This window comes from Vicugna pacos, chromosome 14 (assembly GCF_048564905.1).
Source record: "Vicugna pacos chromosome 14, VicPac4, whole genome shotgun sequence".
Taxonomy (NCBI): Eukaryota; Metazoa; Chordata; class Mammalia; order Artiodactyla; family Camelidae; genus Vicugna; species Vicugna pacos.
Genome location: NC_133000.1, coordinates 69,223,967 through 69,242,992, shown reverse-complemented (window position 1 = coordinate 69,242,992; position 19,026 = coordinate 69,223,967). Strand labels below are relative to the sequence as shown.

Here is a 19,026-nt window from a genome sequence, read left to right as displayed (position 1 = left end):
TGGCCAAAAAGGCTCGGGGAGCCAGTAAAGGGTGGAGAGGTGGTGGTTTCAGAGACATCGCACAGCCCCCTGTACGTCAACGCTTACTGCTCTAAGTGCTTTGTCTGTCTCTCTACTGGGAACTGGTGGCAAAAATCTCCCCCTTCAGTGTGGAGCTGACGCGCTGGGCAGAGGAGATAAGTCACATCCACTTGCATCATCGGCTTGTCTCCTGGCTGGTCGCGGGCTATTCTCATGAAGATGTGGAGAGGGAGCTCATGACCCCAGGGCCCGGCTCGGAGCAAGGCAGGGACACTGGCAGGGGCCCGGGTGCTACGTCACAGGGACCTCGCATCCCGGCGCCTGGGAACAAAGAGAGGGCTCCCGCACCTACACACTCACACACACACGCGCGCACACACACACTGACACGCTTACACACAGACACAGTCACACACACACACACATGCTGACATGCTCACACACACACACACATACACACACATTCCTTTTCTACAGAGGAAGCCTCTCTGAGAAATCGAGGTCGGACTTTGTCTGTCTCAGTCACCGCTAAGTGACACAATTCACCCCGAACAACAGAGAGCGTGGGGTTGTGTCGGGCCCACTCCCGCCCGGCCCCCACGCTCACGCCGCTGTCTCGTCAGCGTGTCCGTGAACCTCGGGGGAGAAGCGCCCTGCTGGCTAAGAGCTGCCAGGGGTGAGTCGGGAGCGGGGAGCCTGGGGGCTGGAGGCAGGGCCGGGCTTGGGCGCTGAGAAAGGGTGGGCGGGGTGTGGGTGGATCCTGTGGTTTGCCAAGTAGGACATGGGCTCATTCAACACTCTGGATATTTTTTGGGGGGGATGGGGATGCAGAAGAGGGCAAACTAATTTAAAATGTGAACTTTTTATCAATTTGAAGTGTAAACTGATTAGTGATCCCAGTTTTGAAGAATATCAATGAAAATAGTTTGGGTTTTCTTGTAACATTACAAAGCACATTTTCAGAGTGAAATATGGATCAGACATAATGCAGGAATGGTGACCACACACCTCCTCTCCCCCGGCCATTTGGTTTGCCTGCAGTGTGCTGGGGTGGGGGACTCCGGGGAAAGGCGGGTCGTGGAGTCCCCAGCCGCGCTGTGTGGCCTCAGAAAAGTTTTTCACTTCTTTGAGCCCCAGTGCCTCGCCGGCGAGGTCAGCAGACTGGATTGGGTATGCTTTCTGTTCCTCTCCCTGTCTGAAATTCAAGATTCAAGCAAGTACCAAGCACTGTAGACTCGTTATTTTATTGAATCCTGATCATAAAGGTAGGAAACAGGATTATTGCCATCATTTCACAGGCACAGACTCAAAGGGTAAAATTTGCCCGAGGTGACCCACTTAGCACGTGGTCAGGCCCCCCACGCAGTCTGGAGTCTGGGTCATTTGGGGATGGACATTTTTTCCACCACGCAGCACTGCATCCCAACAAAAAGAGGAGGCTAAAGTGAGATTGGGACAGGAGGAGAAGAGATGTGAGGAGAAATTACTGGATGCAGCTTCCGACGCAATGGTCTTGACCCAGCTCTCCAGGAGATGGGCGGTTAGGGAAGTAGGAGGAGCAAAGACAGCTATTTATTTCTGTACTCCTCCCTGTAATACATCTCTGTTTTTTTCTCTTTTTTCTTCTTCTCCTTTTTTTTAAATGGAGGTACTGGATTGAATCCAGGACCTCGTGCATGCTAAGCATGCGCTCTACTGCTGAGCTGTTTCTGTCCCTCCCAATATATCTCTAACATTAAAATTGTAAGCACTATTATTCTAAGAAGGCAAACTTTTATGTTACTAGGTTTTAGATCCACCAAACCTAGCACGTCAACATTGCACTCTCCCGCATCATTCTGGGATCCTTCGTGGGTCCTGGCTCTCTCCATCTGGATTCAGCATCCTTATGGTTTCTGCAGGAGGTGCCACCAGTGAGTCAGGACATGGCCTCCTCCCTCTGAGTCCACTAGGAGCCGATTTCCCAGTCTATTAGGGGACAGGTGTTGGAGGAGGGGTCTTTTAGGTGAGTGGCAAACCCCACCAGAAATTCTCGAGGCACCTACTTTCAGGGCAAGGAGATTAATGCCAGTGTGTTTTCTTTGTCCCAGTCTGGTTCATATTTTTAATTACCTTTCAGTTTTCCCCATAGGTTCTCTAGAGACACCATCACCCACCTCCTGTCTTGGCTTGGCCGTGTCACTGAGGAAAAAAGTCTCTTGAGTTTTCTCCCAGTGTGACCTTATTCTCTTCGCTACTCCAGCCCACAGTTACATGGGCCCCTTCACCTGGCAACTCTCACCTGAGTCCTCAGTAAGGCAAGCGGCAGGGTTTGCCTCCTTCGTGAACCTGGACTTGCCTTGTGAGTTGGCTCCTGAGGAAGGAGAGACAGGGACTCGGAGGTGAGATGCGAAGGGCAGAGGGCAGCACCCCTGGTCAGATGCACCCCCGCTGGGATCCAGGTCTGAGTGGAGGATGGTTAGCAGCAGCCCTGCCTCTGCCGCGAGATGCTGTGAGCACCGTCTGTCCCCTGGGAAAAGCCAAGTGTCTCCAGATACTGGCAAATGTCCCCCAGGGGCAAAACGGCCCCTTTGAAGACCCCTGCTCTAGACCTGTTCCTTCCTGTCCAGGCCATGTGCACAGACTTTTCTTCTGGAAGGATCTGCCCAAAGCAGCTGTACCCATCCAGACCACTGCTGCTGACACGGAAGAGATGGACTGCTTTCCAGCAAGAGCCATGTCAGACGCTGGCGATGGCACGGTCCCTTGGGGAGCCCCCACAGCCTCCTGGAGTTATCCCTCTTCTGTCACAGCAGAGTGGCCGTCATGTGTTGGTCCTGGGGCCCAGGTGAGCTGCTACAGGACCTCGATATGGCCCAGAAAGGACCTCATAGGGGAGCCAATAGTCCTGGTTTGCCAGGACATCGCTGGAGAACGAGTCCTGTGTTTGGGGAAGCCCCTCAGCTTGGGGCAGTTTGGACGGCCGATACCAGGTCACTTCTCTATTAGGCTGTCATTCAAGTGGCTTTGGCTGCGAGATGGTCATTTCCAGTTTGGGTCAATGATGCTCCTCACTTGGCAGTGAGAGAGGAGGGGGCTTCTCACTCAACCTCAGGGAGCAGTGGACATCCCAGCTTGCTGCTGCAGTTGCTTCTTTCCTTTGGGAAATCAGAGAGTTGCTAAGAGGTGATGTTAGGTGAGCTTCCAAATACGAGGGAGCGTGGTGGGAGTGGGGCTGGGGTGGGACCTGCTCTGGAGCTTCTGCTGAAACCAGCATCTGTCCGTGCGGAGACCCAGCGTGGTTTCTGTGGGCACCCAGGTCCGTGTGCTGGAGCCAGCTGCGCATGTCTTGGCGTACGGTCCACACCGGAAAGTACTCTGCCAGCTGCCACCAGTGAGGACGCGCAGGTGAGGCTGCACACGGGAGGACGCCAGTCTTTGCGAGTCTTGTTAAAGCTGTGGTCGTGGAGACTCCTCCTGGGCTTGTGAACTTCTGCGAACACTTCTGACCTGGGACCTACTTTGTCTTTCCGCCTGCTGTTCAGAACGTCATCTCTGGAGCTAGGACCGTGTATCCAGTCCCACTGGGAGCATGTTGGCCCCTTGTACCTCCTCTCCCCTGTTTGTGGTTCTTGTTTGTCTTAAAATTAAACTTTTCTAGATTCCTGAGGTTATAAAGGACAAGTACTCTCTGTTTTGAGGGAGAGACAGTTGCTTACCCCCCTCAAATCACATAGATGGAGATACGGCTGCACTTGGTTAGTTTCATGTCTACCAAGATGTCATTGCTTACAGAAGAGCCTGGGGTTTTCAAGAATAGTAACATGGTAATTTGTCTTTCAAATACTGTTTTACTTATAGCAGCAATAACAGGAAATGTGTACTATTTTTCAGTGTTATAATCTGATTCACCCTTTGATATAAACAGCTTTATCTCATCTCATTGTTTATATCACATTCCTATTCCTCTGGAAAGAACAATATTTTTCCCCCTGAAAAGTAATATATTCTTGTCTAAGAATGGCTTAAATAAGTAACAGATGGTCCTTTTTGTGTATGTGTCCCCTCCTCCCACTCATTCTCAGCTTTTGATCAGATATTAAAATCAGTATTTTTTGGAAGCATTGTCTGTGCCTGAACACAGAGGTTGGTTTCCAACTTGGCTTCTTTTATGTATGTGATGGTGGTGTTGCTGGGACAGTTTTCGGAGATAGGCAATTGAATAAATTTATTTGCACTTGTCAAATGGAATGTGCTTGAACAAACCTCTTCTCTGGTTCGTAGTTACCCTGGATCGTCATGGGAAAGACAGACTAGAACATTCAGCCTGCCACACAATCTTGGCCATAAAACAGAGGCCGCTGTACACCAGGCCCTCACCATGAGATGCATTTATTTATAACTAAGTTCTAACATTAAAATTTGTGCTGAGAACAGGGCTGAATTTTTCTTGTCAACACGAAGTTTCATTCCTTGTCTTGGTTCAGGGGAAATACATGCGATTAGAAGCCAGGAGATTTCTGTTGTTGCCTTGCTAGCTCCATGAGTGAAGGACTGCCTCGTGTCTGCTTTCCTGTCTACCTACCGCAAGGGCTGCTGGGAATGTAACATGAGATAATAGTTATAATGATGCTTTAAAAAATCAAATGCACTTTGAGTTTAAGGCATGTATTTTTAGACATTAAAATCAAGCAGTGAAGTATAGATATTGCTTAATGATGGGCTCCTGCCTAGAAGACTGTGGTTCATAGGTTAGCCCTCTTGTCAAGTGGTCTTATTTCAAAAGATGTAATTTCTTTGTGATCAGCATTTCCAGGAAAGGAACACAAATCTGCATAGAGTCACTACTGCAAGCTTCCGTAAACTGTCCCCTGGAGCAGGGATTGGGGTTAATTCGTTTCTGCACTTGGACCCCACAATCCTGGAGCCTAGTGGGTGCTCCAATATACATGCAACAAAATTATGAATATTGTCGTGGATAAACTACCCTCAGTTCTTTTACAAAAATCTTTGAATTATCAAGTGGATACACTTTTGTGCCATTTATCCATTTTTGTCGTGATTAAAACCTTCTATTTCCCTACTAGATAGAAAGTTGAGGTCATGATCCATGATATCAAAATCTTCTCTTTGTTGGTTTGTTTTTATGGTCTGAAAAGAACATTTTTCTTTTCAGGTCATGACAAAGTTTACACGTGACAACTGTAGAAGGATAAACACACATAAAAAAAGAAATAACCACCCATTAGCCCACAAGTGTCACAGAGACAGAGCTCCAATGTACGTTGGTAATATGTTAAGAAAACAAGTCACATAACAGTATTTATGTGTGACAGCAGTTGCACAAGGAAAATATACACATGTGTACGTGTGTGTGGATGTGCATGTCCCTATATGTGTGTATCGATGGATATGAATGGATAATAAAGATAGGACGGGTACATTTAAACGCACAGATTATGGCTGGAGAGAAGGCGGACAGGAGAAATTCAGACAGAAATCTTTATGAGCAGGCGTGTTTGGGAATTTTATGGAGGAGGTTGGATTTGAGCTGAGGCTGGAGGGACAGGTACAATTTTGACAAAGAGACAAGACTGAGTGTTGTCACGTTCCTGGCGAGGAGCAGCCTATGAGTAAAGACGCGGTGCGAGGCGTTGGTGTGGTGTGTTTACGGCGTGCGAGAAGTGTGGGCTCTCCCGGGGCTGGAGACAGGGGAGAGAGACACGTGGAAAGCTGGATTGGGGAGACTTTGGAGGGATGAGGATGCCAGTTTGAGGCACTGAAAGCTTATAAGAAGGCAAGTGAAATGAAAAAGTAAGATTTCTTGAAGACCAGTCAGGTGGTATTTAAGTAGAGTGAGCTGGAGAGGGGAGAGATGGGAGAGTGAGGCGGATTAGGAAAGGCCTGTGATGGCCCAGGTATGAAACGGTCGAGTGCTGGAGGAGGAGGATGCCACTGGAAACGGAAGGAACGGATGAAGGTAAGAGGCACTCTGAAGAAGCAACAGGACTTGCTGCCTGACAAGACAACGGGCACACGGAGAAGGGAGAGTCTAAGGAAACAGCCACCAAGTTGAAGCCCAAGTGACTGCTGGAAATGACGGTACTGTTGACAGAAGTAGGGGAGACAGAAACTGTGTTGAATATTTAAAAAACCCTTGATTATGATATATATTTTTTTAACTGGAAAAGATCTAAATGTCAGGCACTGGTATATGGCTTGAATTGTTAAGATCTGAGACTGCTGGTTCTTGGAAGTGTGATATAAAATGCTGTAAGTGGTGTGCTGCTGAAAATTAGGTTTATTGATTTGGTATTGTCAAGAAATATAACACCTCCAAACATAGGCAGACGAGTGAGATCCCCCACTGGCAGGTGTGGGTGCAACTGCATGATTTTCTAGCACCGAAACACACAAAAAGCCAGCAGTGTTGATGCCAGTGTAAATGATATTGAAAGTAACCTTTTCTTTTTCCAAGCCCATTGGGTAGGAAATACGCGTCCACCTGTGACCCCCCACCTTGTGTGTTTACAATGCATACGGCAGTTCTTAATGGCATATGGGAGACAGTGGATGTCTGTCCATTCTTTTGCTACTAGGGTTCCACGAGTATGCAGTAAGATCTTGATTTATTTTGGGCTCAGGAAGAGGGGGATAGTAACTAGGAGCTGTGATTTCAGGGTTCAGGACAAAAGAGCAGCACCAGGGAGAGTGGATCAGAGATGACCAAAAGGAAAGGTCTGGAAATGTACTTACGGGCTTCCTGGGGTGCTCAGGGCTTTTACTGCTCCCAGCCCAATATGGCCTTCAGACTAACACAGCTGTCCTCTCATGGCAGGAATTATGTTTGAGAATCTGGTGGGAGTTTGTGGGTTTTCAGGATATTGATGTTGTTTGTAACCTCTTATATTTTTCCATCCCTTACTTAGCTGGGATTGTGCTGTAAAATATTTTTCACTGATTAAATTACTAAACTATGAAAAAGATACAAGTTTAACATATTTAACTACTAGGTTTAGCTGTAAAACATTTTAAAACCATATGTTAGCACAGTTAATATCACCGTAAGAGCTACTGTATTTTCAAGGTTAGAAGAGCCAAGATATTTGTTACTGTTATTTTGCCTGAACATAGTTACTGGCCCTTTAAGAATTACACTTTAAAATCATCTAGATAAATTGATTTCCTATCTTTTGGTATTAATTAAAGAGTATTTCTGGCATTATGAGAAGCAGGCAAGGAATAGGTCTCAATTTTTAAAGTGAAATCTGCCTGTTCTGGTAGTATATGATATTATCTTATCTGTTACCAAAAAGTGGGTGAGTTTGTTACTAACCAGTTCGGTTATTTCCACACGATGGTAACTTTCTGAAATCTTGCCCTGAAACAAGTCTTAATTGACAAGCACAGGATGGTGTCATGGACGCTGGATACGGAGCTCTCTCTGGTGCTGGGACATCTCACGGGGTCTCCTTCCCTCTCACCCCAAGGACTGGCAGTCCCTGACCTGCCCCAGGGAGGTCCCCTGCCCTCGGCTGTTTCCCCACAGCCTGCTCTCAGCAGGACTTTTGTCACCCCGGATTATTCTCCTCTGAGCCAACTCTTCCTTTGCACGTATTTATTTATTTCATGTTTTTGAGTATCCATTTCGAGTTTGATCTCAATTGGTGGCTTGAGGAAAAAGCAAAACTTTTCTCTTTTGCTGAAACTGATTCCCCACGTGGAGACGGCTGTGTGGGTGCCCAGGGTGGCATCCCCTCTGGGGCCGCAGTGTCGTGAGCTTTAAGGAAAAGACTTGACTTTGGATGGCAGTCAGAAGACAGCCATCCACCGCGATTATTTACTCCCTGGTTTTCTACTGATCAGTCCATTTGCTGCTCTGGCCAGACATTCTCTGGATCATAGAGACCAGTGCCTCAGAATTCAAACAACTGGCTCACATGCAAAAAAACACCCAACTTCTTAAACAAAAATGTCTCAAATGTGACACGCACCAACAGTTACAGAAAGTAGAAAGTCTTTTTTTTTTTTCCACCATGTTTCAAGGTTGTCACCTACCATTTGCTCAGCTCTTTTGAAAGGTACTCGGATATCAGGCTTCAAAAGCATTTCAATCTGTTACCGTTGTCTATTTCTGGAAAAATATTTCATCTAGGAGGATTAACATACATTTGCTTTAGTTACATATTAAACCATTAAAAAATATACAGGATTAATATCTAGACTCTCAACAGATATTCTTAAGATAGAAACTAAAATTAATCCAATTAATCCAAGATTCTAACCCAGAGTTATCAAAGCTAATGGAATAGGTGTTTGGTATTCATAGTAATTTATCAGCAGGTAGAACCACCATTAAATTCACTAATAGCTTTAGTTTTAAGCTACAAATTAAATGTTTTCAAGCTAATTAGGTCTATAACCTCTTCTTTTATTCATATTTCTTTATTGTTGATTACAAATTTTTCATCCTAAGGGTAAAAATAACATCACTCATTTGCAACACCTTCCTTCCTTTAAATAAACTATTTTCTAATATTACCTCAAACACCTTTAACTTTTTTGTTCTTTGTACTCTTTTCCAAACAAATGCAGGGAAGTCTCCTGCCTCCTAAGTGTTGAGAAGGGACTCTGTAATGCTGCAGAATGTTCTCTTTGGCCATCACCAGCCTTACATCTCACTGTTAATCTTTCCTAAGAAAAACAAGTCTTTCCTCTTGAAAGCTTGGGACTTTTAAAAATAACAACCACAAAGTGATTTAATGTGCTCAATGCTCATCATAAATGATTTGTTTTCCTGAGTCCTACTGTGTCTTTTCTTGAAGAACAAGGAGAAAGGGGCAAGTCTGTACTGTGATCCACCCACCCAGGACCCAATCGTTTGCACTAAATTAACACTTCCTGTGGAGATTTTACTAATTCTCTACACAGTGACCCAGTTCCTAGGACTGTTCTTAAAAAAAGCAAAAAAACAAAAAACAAAAAACAAAAAACAAGCCTCTCATGGGCTGGGCTGAAGCAGGAACAAAAAGCTAAACTCTGTTTAAAATCTGGATGCTTTGGCCCATGAACCTTCATCCTTTACCCCCGCAGGCTTGCCTAAAAGTCATAATGACCAAGAATTGACTCCCACTGCCACGCATGAACACAAGCCGATGGAGGCTGACTTTCAAGAAGCTGGACTATGATTATGTTGTTACCAAGAAACCAGAAGAAATTCTTCTTTGTGCATGAGGAGGTGGTGTAAGATGCTGGTCAACGACTCGTCTATACCTGTCCATGTTATTTGGGTCTTTGGAGTAGGACGACTTTGGCAAGGGTCTTTGTGCAATTAAAATCCCATTGAAAACAAGAGAAAGGCTAATGTACACTCACACAGATGTGTGTACACCCACATGTACACACGTCCATGTCCACACACCATGTAGCCATAGGTAAACTGAGTGTTGTTATTTCGTTTGCCATCCTTTACTGTTTCAGAGGCTAAGGAATTCTATACCAAGTGATGAATTGGTCTCCAGGCGGTCACGTCTGGGCTTTAGAGCAGAGGGGACGATCATACTGGAGGCAGTGTTGTTGGGCGCAAGTATGCCTCCCCTTGGGAGCCAGTCTTTGTCTACTCGGTCTATTGGTGTTATGTCTAACGGTTACCTCCATTTAAGTGGATATCTGGTCTGGAGACCTCACACTGAGCCAAGGTCCAGTCCGGGGCTCCCTGGGAGGAGCTGGAAGCCTTTATGGAACAAGTAACATTCAAACACTCTGAATAACAACAACAAAAATATTAAGTGAACCAGCTCAGTCTGCTTATTTTGTGCTGCAAGTCCTGGAGACAGTTGCGGCCACATCAGGGGACAGACGTGCTCACACCAAGATAGCGGATACCACTGAAATGAATGCTCGAAGTTGTTCTTGGAAAACATAACTGAGTAAGGAAGATGCTTTAAACTAGACAGCAAATCTTGAATCCATAAAAAACCTGATTAGCTTGTCTCAGTGGAAGATTCAAATTCCATGTAAAAAACTACCCAAAGTCAAAATATAAAAGAACTAGAGACAAACATTGAGGCGTCATGGGAAGCAATGACTATTTATGGTATGCAAAGAGGTTTTGAATGTCTGAAATAAAGCGCTCTAAGAGAAAAATGGGCAAATGATATGAGGAGGTATTTCAGAGAGTAAAAAATAAGAATATCGAATATATCTAAAATATGCTAAACCTCAGGAAATCCAAATCACTACAAAAGACATGTTTGGAGTTGAAAAAGGCAAATATTAATACATAAATTTGATCATATTCTGTTAGGGGTTTGGGGAAACAGGTCCTCCGATATGTTATTGGTAGGAAAATTAGTATAAGACTTTTAAAGAGTAATTGGGCAATATTTATTATGATTTAAAATATCCATAATTCTGAACTAGTCCTGCTGTTCCAATTCTAGGAATGATCCTATAGAAACTCCTGTACAACTGCATGAACAAGAATGTATAAGTTGCAGGAATTGTTCGTAATGGTGGAAGGTTAGGTCCAAATATCTATTAATGCACAAATAAAGTCAGTATTTATATTGGGATACTATGTAGTCGTTGATAAAAACATAGAGGTCCGTACACTGACCTGAAGAGGATCTAAGATGAAGCAATAAAGATCCCAGTTTTATTAAGATTTTTAAAAGTACATTATACCTCTTAAACAATTTTGGAGAAAATATTCTCAGACTTGCTGGAGTGCTTACCTTGAAAGTGAGAGGAAGGTATAGGGGAGGATTAAGGGAGACTTTTACTCTGTTAAACTTTTCTATTTCTCTTTTACACCGAGTGCTTATGGCTCTTCTAACCAGAAAAAAAAAAAAGCTACATAAAATAAAAAGATGACAAGGCGGTTGCTTATGGCCAAGTCTGGATTATCTACAAGGTGTGCTGCTCATGTTGTGCACCCTGGCACCCCGTGACACGCACAGAGGCAGTCGGCTCTAAGGACAGTACGAACGTCAAGGATTAGTCTCCTCATTGTTGCAAGCCTTTCTTTCTCGTGCAAAATCGATAAGTATGCCTTGAATTCATATTACTTACCCTGGTTGAACAAGGGTAAATTTAGTAACGAATGTTAGTTGTCGATTTAAAAATACTGATTGAAATTTTACCATGTGACAAAGGATGTGGAGGTCAACAAGACAGAGACTCTGCCCTTGTGGGTGTCACAGCCCAAAGGTGGAGACAGGGGTGAATCAATATGTCGAATAGTTACTTAATTGTAATTATGGGAAATAATAAATTATATTTTATAACATCGTTTTCCTGACAACTGATGCCAAGTTCATGGCACACACAGCCCCACAGTCTCCCCAAGGGGCCGAGAGCTCATTGCTTGATAACATCTTAAAGATACTGAAAAACTAGTGTGTTTATAGGAGACTTGGGATGTGGCCTGAAAATTTAGAAATCCCTCCTCAGACAGGATCCACGGATTCCCAGAGAAGTTCCTAAAAAATTAACATTTTCTTAACTCAGGTTTATTCCCAAATAGTCATACATATATTTGAAAAGCAAATATAACTGGGCCGGCTTTTGTTTTCCCCTTGTGTCTCCATATTCTGTAAGTCTCTTTGTGATCTATTGAGATGTGGGTCCCGTTTGAAAACTCTTGATGTTTCTTCTACTTGCTGAAACTTGGTCTTTTTTTTCCCGCCTTTGGAAGGACTGGAATTGAAATGTACATGATCAGGGGTGATGGGATTAAAGAATTTAATGAATTACAGAAGGATTTTATTAAGGAATAGCGATTATTCTTATAAACCACGAATTAATTTTTATGAATTAGGTCCAAAGAGCTTAAGTAAAACACAGCTAATATTTCATGAGTAATTTCAACCCTCTTTAATAGTACAAGTCTCTAGTGTGTAATATTTAGGTAATGATTATCATAAAATAGACATCTTTTGAGGGCAATTACGTGTTCTCAATCCTTCTTTTATGAGGGAGCAGGGAGGAGGCTGTCATTACATCTGACAGTATATTTATCTCACCTAATATTCATGATATTCTGATGGAGGAGCGGTTATCTTACTATAGAGGAGTGTATTTCTGGAAGCTCTGAATACTGATTCTGTGCTGCTAGACCTGTTCAGACATGAAAGGCAGTGCAGTTCAGCCCCGCCGAGCACTGGCTGTTTCCAGGCGTGCAGAGTCGGTGATGTTGTTTATGAAAACAACGGTACATCTGTGGAGTAAATTCTCCGGGGGGCAGGCGGCCGGCTGGGGAGAAGAGAGGACTAAAGAGGATGCACTGACAAGGAAGCAGAGCTCTCTGGGCCGTGTCTGGGGAGTGACATGTGCATCTGAAGATATAGGTGAGGATGTGTGGTCCGGCTTGTAGAGGAAATTGGGCTGGAGTGGGAGAGGCCCCAGGAGAGGCAGTGAGCTAAACGTGCCCACGTGCATTTTTTTTTCTTACTCTTGTGTGGGGACTAATTTTAACATGGAGGATGTGCTATGACCTTGCATCACTCCAGTATTTTTGGGTTTTTACAACCATTCTGGAATGTTTTATTTGAACCTCCTAGTTTTCTAATGGGAAAAGAAGGGGCTATTGTTCCTCATTTACAGGATTAAAAATTGAGACTTACAGGGTAATATCATGAAACTGGAACCCCAGGCCCCAAACAGGCCTCCTAAATCTTACCAAGTCTGCCGTCAAATGATAGGACCAGGTCTGGCACGTGTCACAGACTCTCAGGGATCAATTCCCATATGGGACCCTGGACTTACTCCAGGGTTAGTCTGTGCACAAGAATTATAGATCGTCTCACGGTTCAGAAGGATTCTGGTTTCTGCTAATGAACCTATTAAGCCAATTATCCAAATATGCTAAAAATAGCAATGGAAGAAGAGGAATGAATTTGTTTTTAGTTTATTTTTGCCTTTTGTTTTTTATAGTTCAGGAAAGAAGGCATACAGAACCTGGAAAGCTAAATGCTTGATTTTCTGATCTTTCTCATGGTTAGGAGTTCCTTGGGATATAGTTCTGGGCCAGTGACACTAAGAAGTATGTCTCTGGGGAGAACCATCCTTCCCTGATAACCAGTAGGAGCCCTAAGAAAAGAAAGCCCTTCATCCCTCTCCATTTGTCTTATTACATATTTGGACTTGATGGCTGGAGATGCAGCAGCCATCTTGTGATTCTGAAACAAGAGTCATTAGGAAATGTCAAGGAAGTTAGACACTAGCTAAGCTGCTGAACCAGGATGGGTGGCCACTGACTTCTGCGTGTCTAAATCTGTTCACTGAGGTTAGCGTTGGGGCATCTGTTCTTAGCTGATACATGTGTCTGAAGTTATTTCCTAAGCATCTATCTTTTGGTGATAAAGTGATATGCCAGATAAGAAGGAAGAAATATTAAATAAGCTGCCTACATTTCAAAAAGGCACTTGGTATAAGCACTATCCTTAACTCAAAACAATTGCCAAAAATCGATTTTTTTTTTTCTGTTTGAGATGCAAACAGATTTAATCATTTGGTAGCTGCCCGGGACTACATTGCTATCAGTCAGTGGTACTGTGCCTTTTCAGTGTTTGAACGGAAAAGCACATCTGCTCCTGAAGATTAAAGATGGAGGCTTTCTGTCCTAGGGTCACCGAGACTAAATCACACACTTCCCAATCCTTATGGATATGAAAGATATCTATTACTTTATTCCGTAACCTGAGTTCACTGCGGGAATCATGAGCCTGGGCATATTGAGATCCCATCACAGGGAAGGTTCAGTTTCATGAACTTGCGCCCTTGGAGGTGGTGGCCTGGTGCCTCAAACCCCTCCCTCCTAAAGTCCTAAATCCCTGCTTCTGGGAGCCCCTGCGGGCATTTCACAGGGAATCTGGGGCAGACTTCTGGCCCCTGACCATTGACCTCCCCTGACTGTAATAATGTGAATGCCTGTGATGTAATGAGGTTCTGCCTGTAACACACTAGGACCTTCAGGAGCCCCGAACTTGTGTATGTAGAGGGCAGCCCTGATGTCTTCCAGGTTCCTGACCTATGCTGTGTCCCCTGCGGGCCTGGGGGCCACAGACAGGCTGGTGTCCAAGTCCAAGTGGGGAGATACCTTTTGTTACTAATACTCCAACACCCAGATCTAGACCCAAGTTGGGACCAATGTGTCATTTAAAATAAGAAAAGTATGCAAATACTAGACAGTAAATGAGATTGCACATGGTGCTTAGAGCAATGGTGTAACATGACTACGACGCACGTGGTGGTTCTGCCTCGGAGCTCACCTCCCCCACTTCCTCCCTCCAGCACCCACCGCGCTATGGGAGCCTCTCCCATCCTGGAGCAGGTCCTGGACAGCCTTGGTGCAGCAGGTGAACCATGGCCCTTTCATGTGATGCATGACAGCACCCTCCTGAGGGGAAGTTCAGCAAAAGACCCCAGGGAAGTCAGGTAAGAGCTTTTTAAGATTCTTTCCTGCAGATGAAAGTTTCCACAGAGAAGGTGGCATCCTCTCCTATAGCCCCCTGTGGGCGGTGCTTGCTCCATCTGGAACTTCGGAGCTGCTCACCAGGTGTGTATTCGACCCACGGAGCAAATCCATTTTAGCAACCCCAACCGTTCGACAGATTTTTTTGTTTGTTTGGCTTTTTTTTTTGCTATAATCATTTAATACTCAATCATTATTTTCTTGACCTGTTCTTTAGTTTTGAAACAAGTAGCTAACAGTGGGAAAAAAGGAGCTTTTATTTTAAAAAGTATTCAATTTCAGTGAAATTGCTCACGTGTGAACTGCAGTCTGCGCTTGTTGAATGAAAGTATCACATCTTGGGTTGGTACTGTCTCAATGTTGAAGAGTTTAGTCTTTCTGGGTTTGCATGTGGGTTGAAGGAGCTCAAACTCTGGGGCGCGTACGTTCTCTGCACCTTCGTGGATTATTTCCAAGCCCCTGTTTAAATGCCAGAATATTTAGCACCTCGGGGACTGGGCGCCTGGGATGTGTGTGATGTGGGCTCAAGTGATTCCAGATTTGGAGGGAGTTCCTCTTGCCACTTCTGGGCGGTACTGGGTCAAGGTGTCCTGGGCCAGCCGTAACCCCGGGGCCGTCTGATACTGTGTTAAGGGAGAAGTCATACAGTGTGCTGATTCGAAGCACACGTGGATTACTAAACTTCAAGTTGGTACAGCCAAGGCTTAGCGCTTGTGGAACAGAAGCTTCGTTCTGGGAGGAAGGCTCTCATCGCGGGCGCTGTTCAGCTTTGCCAGCACCCGCGATAACAGAAAGCAGGCTCTGAGCTGCTGTTACTATTGTTCTCACACTCGCCGCAGACAGCGCACCCCCACTCCCTGCGCTGGGCCGACAGCTCCCCCCTGGCCCTTGGCCCGTGTCTGCCGCTGGGACCTGTGGCATCCTGGGCCTCCAGCCTGAGGTCAAGTGCGCGCGTGCCCCGGAGAAGGGGCGTGGTTTCCTGAGTTTTGTCTGCGGGAGCCTGCTTTCCTGATTGGTTAAGCAACGTTTAGTCAAGGTCCTTGAGTCCCTTCAGTGCAAGCATCTAACAGAGGAGGCCTTCCTGCTCAGCCCGTGCCCCTCCCGTCTGCTCTGCCGGGTGCTGAGGCAGGTCGTGCTCCGGGGACCGAAGCACCCAGCTCTCCTGCCCTGTGGTTTCCAGTGGGGTTGACAGCAGGGAGCACCGTGTGATTTTGGAGTGTGGGGGAGGGGAGGGAGGCTGGACTTCATTTACACCCTTTGCGTCCCGATAGATGGCTCCCTGAGTCCTGGCTGAGGCTGCGTCTCCCCATGGTCCAGCTCCTGCCCTCAGTGGCCCCCATCCCAGGTAGCTCTTGCCACGTTCTGCTAACACCGCATCCCACAAGGCCTGGGGCAGCAACGTCCTCCCTGGTGTTTCTGCATCCCTGCCTCTACCGGCCAGGTCACCCCTCCATCAGATGTGCTTCAGTCATAACTTTACCATCTGCTGCTGGAACCCTGCCTGATCCTAGAACGAGTATTCCTTACTTGTCTCCCTGATCCCTTTAACAACGTCTCCGATCCCTCATTGCGTTCAAAGACCTGAATTAGAGGATGAATATTTTTCCAAGTCTTTGTGCATTTTAATGGGATGTCGAATTCCTCGAGCCTTTTGGCTCTTCTCTGATTTCTTTCTAACTCCCCTCTGACAATTTATTACCCGATTCTGCTGTAAGTCCTTCACTTAGGTAATCACTTCTGAAATGACCCTCTTTTGCAGCCTGCTTCTGAGGTGATGCCCTTCAGACCTCAGGTCTGTTACCCAATCCAGACAGTTCCTTCTTTTTAAAAAACAAAAAAATTTTGAAGTATAGTTGATTTACAATGTTTTATTAGTTTTTGGTGTACAGTAAAGTGGTTCAGTTACACATGTATATATTCTTTTTCATTATAGGTTATTACAAGTTACTGAATACAGCTCCCTGGGCTATACAGCAGGACCTTGTTGTTTATCTGTTTTATATATAGTGATGTGTGTCTGCAAGTCTCAAACTCCCAGTTTACCCCTCCTTTCTGCTTTGATAACCATGAGTTTGTTTTCTATGCCTGTGAGTCTGATTCTGTTTTGTAAATAAGTTCCTTTGTATTTTTTTTAGATTCCACATATAAGTGATGTTATACAATAATTTGTCTTCCTCTGTCTGACTTACTTCACTTAGTATGATCATCTCTAAGTCCATACATGTTGCTGCAAATGGCATTGTTTCATCCTTTTTTTATGGCTGAGGAAGCAGACAGTTCCTTTTTGATTCTTCAAACCCTGAGACCAATTTTGTTCACCCCCTTTCTCACAAAGGCTCCAGGAGTGAGACAGCCTTCCTCTTGCCTTAGCTGCCTCCTTCTGACTGGAATTCCTCTGCCCAGGGCGGCAGTGCCCCCCACCCCCGCCTCAGGGTCTCTAAGACAAGCACACAGGCTTCTGCCCTTGCTGCTGAGAATGGAGAGGGCAGCTGGGGAGTGATATGCATCATAGACACAGAGGGAAAGGGACAAGATGCCAAGAAGGCAGGCTCTTTGGTCTTCTTCCAAATAAGAGTAGCTGTGCTTGTCACTGCCTGTCCTGACTCTCTGGAGAGACCTTGTCATGGGGGTTCGCATCTTGCTTGAGAGGGAGGCTGGTTGCTGGAGCCAGCCATGGATGCCGTGGAGAGGTGGGCATGGCCAGAGCTGGGGAGAGTCTCGGCCTTTTAAAACATCTCCTTTGTCTTATTGTCAGCCAGACCCTTGGCCCCACAACCCTGTGGATGTGAAAAGGACTTCTCTTTTTGGTCTCCAAAGGTTTCTTTTCAGGAATTTTGTCTACCCTGGATAGAAACAGAATGATGTCTAGAACTAGGTACCAGCCTTTTGAAAACTGAATTCATTTGCTAGGGCTGCCTTGAGAAAACACCCCAGACTGCAGGGCTCACACAAGTTCTGGAGGCTGGAAGCTGAGGCCCAGCTGTCAGCCCCCTGGGTTCTTGGTGAGGGCCCTCCTCCTGGTTTACACAGGGCTGTCCTCTTGCTGAGCCTTTACGTGATGGGGAGTGCAGTCGTCTCTCTGTGTCTCTTCTTTAAGGGCACGAATCCCATTCGTGAGGGCCCCACCCTCATGACCTGATCACCTCCCAAAGGTCCCACCTTCAAAGAGCATCCCGCTGGGGATCAGGGCTTCAGCGTGTGAATTATGAGGAGACGCCGGACCTTCAGCGCACAGCATGGAGGCTGAACGTTAAGATCAAGGTGCTGGCAGGGTCTTCTTATCACCTTGGCTTACAGGTGGCTGCTCCTGCTGTGTCCTCGCAGAGCCTTGTCTCTATCATGCATGACGTGTGTCTAGCTCTCGGCGGTCTGAGGGGTGTAGGCTTGAACTATTTTTTGTTACTGGAAAACTGGAGGGTCTGAGAGTGTGAGTGGGTGGCACCCAGGTGTAGTGGGGAGAAAGCTGGCTTCGGTTCAACCAGGGGTAGGTTCCTTCCAGCAAAATCTTTTTGCTGAGAAGGATGAGTATCTATTACAGCCTTCCCTCTCTGCACAGAGTTTTCCCCTGTCACTTGCTAATCTTAAATACCGTGGAAATCCTTCTCTCTTGCAAGTCTCCAGGCCCCCACCTCCCAGACTCTTTCTAGGTCAGCGTCTGCTGCCTTGAGCTGCTCCCCACTGTTGTTACGTTCCTTGCTGGGTGGCGTCACTCACTGCAGTTTCAGTCACTGGTGTGTTTTGTTTTAAAGAGGCCCTTGCCCTTACTAGCAGAATGAGCAATCTCAACAGCAAATTGAAGGGGAGTTCTATGAATTTCATGACGATAAGCCAGGCAATATATAACTGATTTTTCAAAAATGCATCTTGGCAGCAGTTTTTTTTTTTTTTTTTAAGAAATTTGACTTGGAGCTTCAGCATGGAAAACAGAAAGTAGGAGGGGTCCTGAGCACCCTTCCTGTTTCCTTTCCAGCTCAGCGGTGGAGCAGGGGGGTGGAGTGGGAGGGGCCCCACTCACAAAGAGGCTGACCCAGGCCCTCTGTGAAAGCCACCGCGAGTCTGCGCTGCAAGGTGGTTATTAACGTTCTTACAGTAGGTTGGCCAGTGTGGGATATACTGATTAAGGGTAATGAGAGGTCAGTCTTGGAGAGACGGATAATAATTCGTCATTGAATAGGATGATGAGGTTAAGAGCTTCTTGGTGAGGTTGTATCTACAAAGTAATAAGCTGTCAAAGTGGAACAGATTTAGGAGGGTGAGTGGAAGGCACCTTGCTGTGCTAGGGTCATATTGGTAAAGTGGGGTGTTGAAACTTTTTTTCCTTTTTATAGGTGATAAAAATAAAAATGTTTTGGGGTTTGAATGATTAAGCCCCCCATGCTAATAATTAAATAATTTGTTGATGAAGGAAAAGAATTAGTGGTGACTCTAATCTCCAATCTGAGTAATATATATCAAAAATGCTAGGTTGTTGAAGGTTGAGTTATAGGATGACATTCATAGGCACTTTCAATGACATTTTGCATTTAGGGTATGTTTTTAAGACTGTTTAT

At 45.5% G+C, this 19,026-nt stretch overlaps 1 long non-coding RNA gene across 1 annotated transcript; it reads left to right on the top strand.

The window, feature by feature from the left end:
* The first annotated feature begins 392 nt into the window (after window positions 1-392).
* On the top strand, window positions 393-4,209 carry LOC140685565 (uncharacterized). Its single transcript, XR_012058828.1, has 3 exons — window positions 393-697; window positions 2,153-2,402; window positions 2,631-4,209. It is a non-coding gene; the product is annotated as an uncharacterized lncRNA (long non-coding RNA).
* The last annotated feature ends 14,817 nt before the right edge of the window (window positions 4,210-19,026 follow it).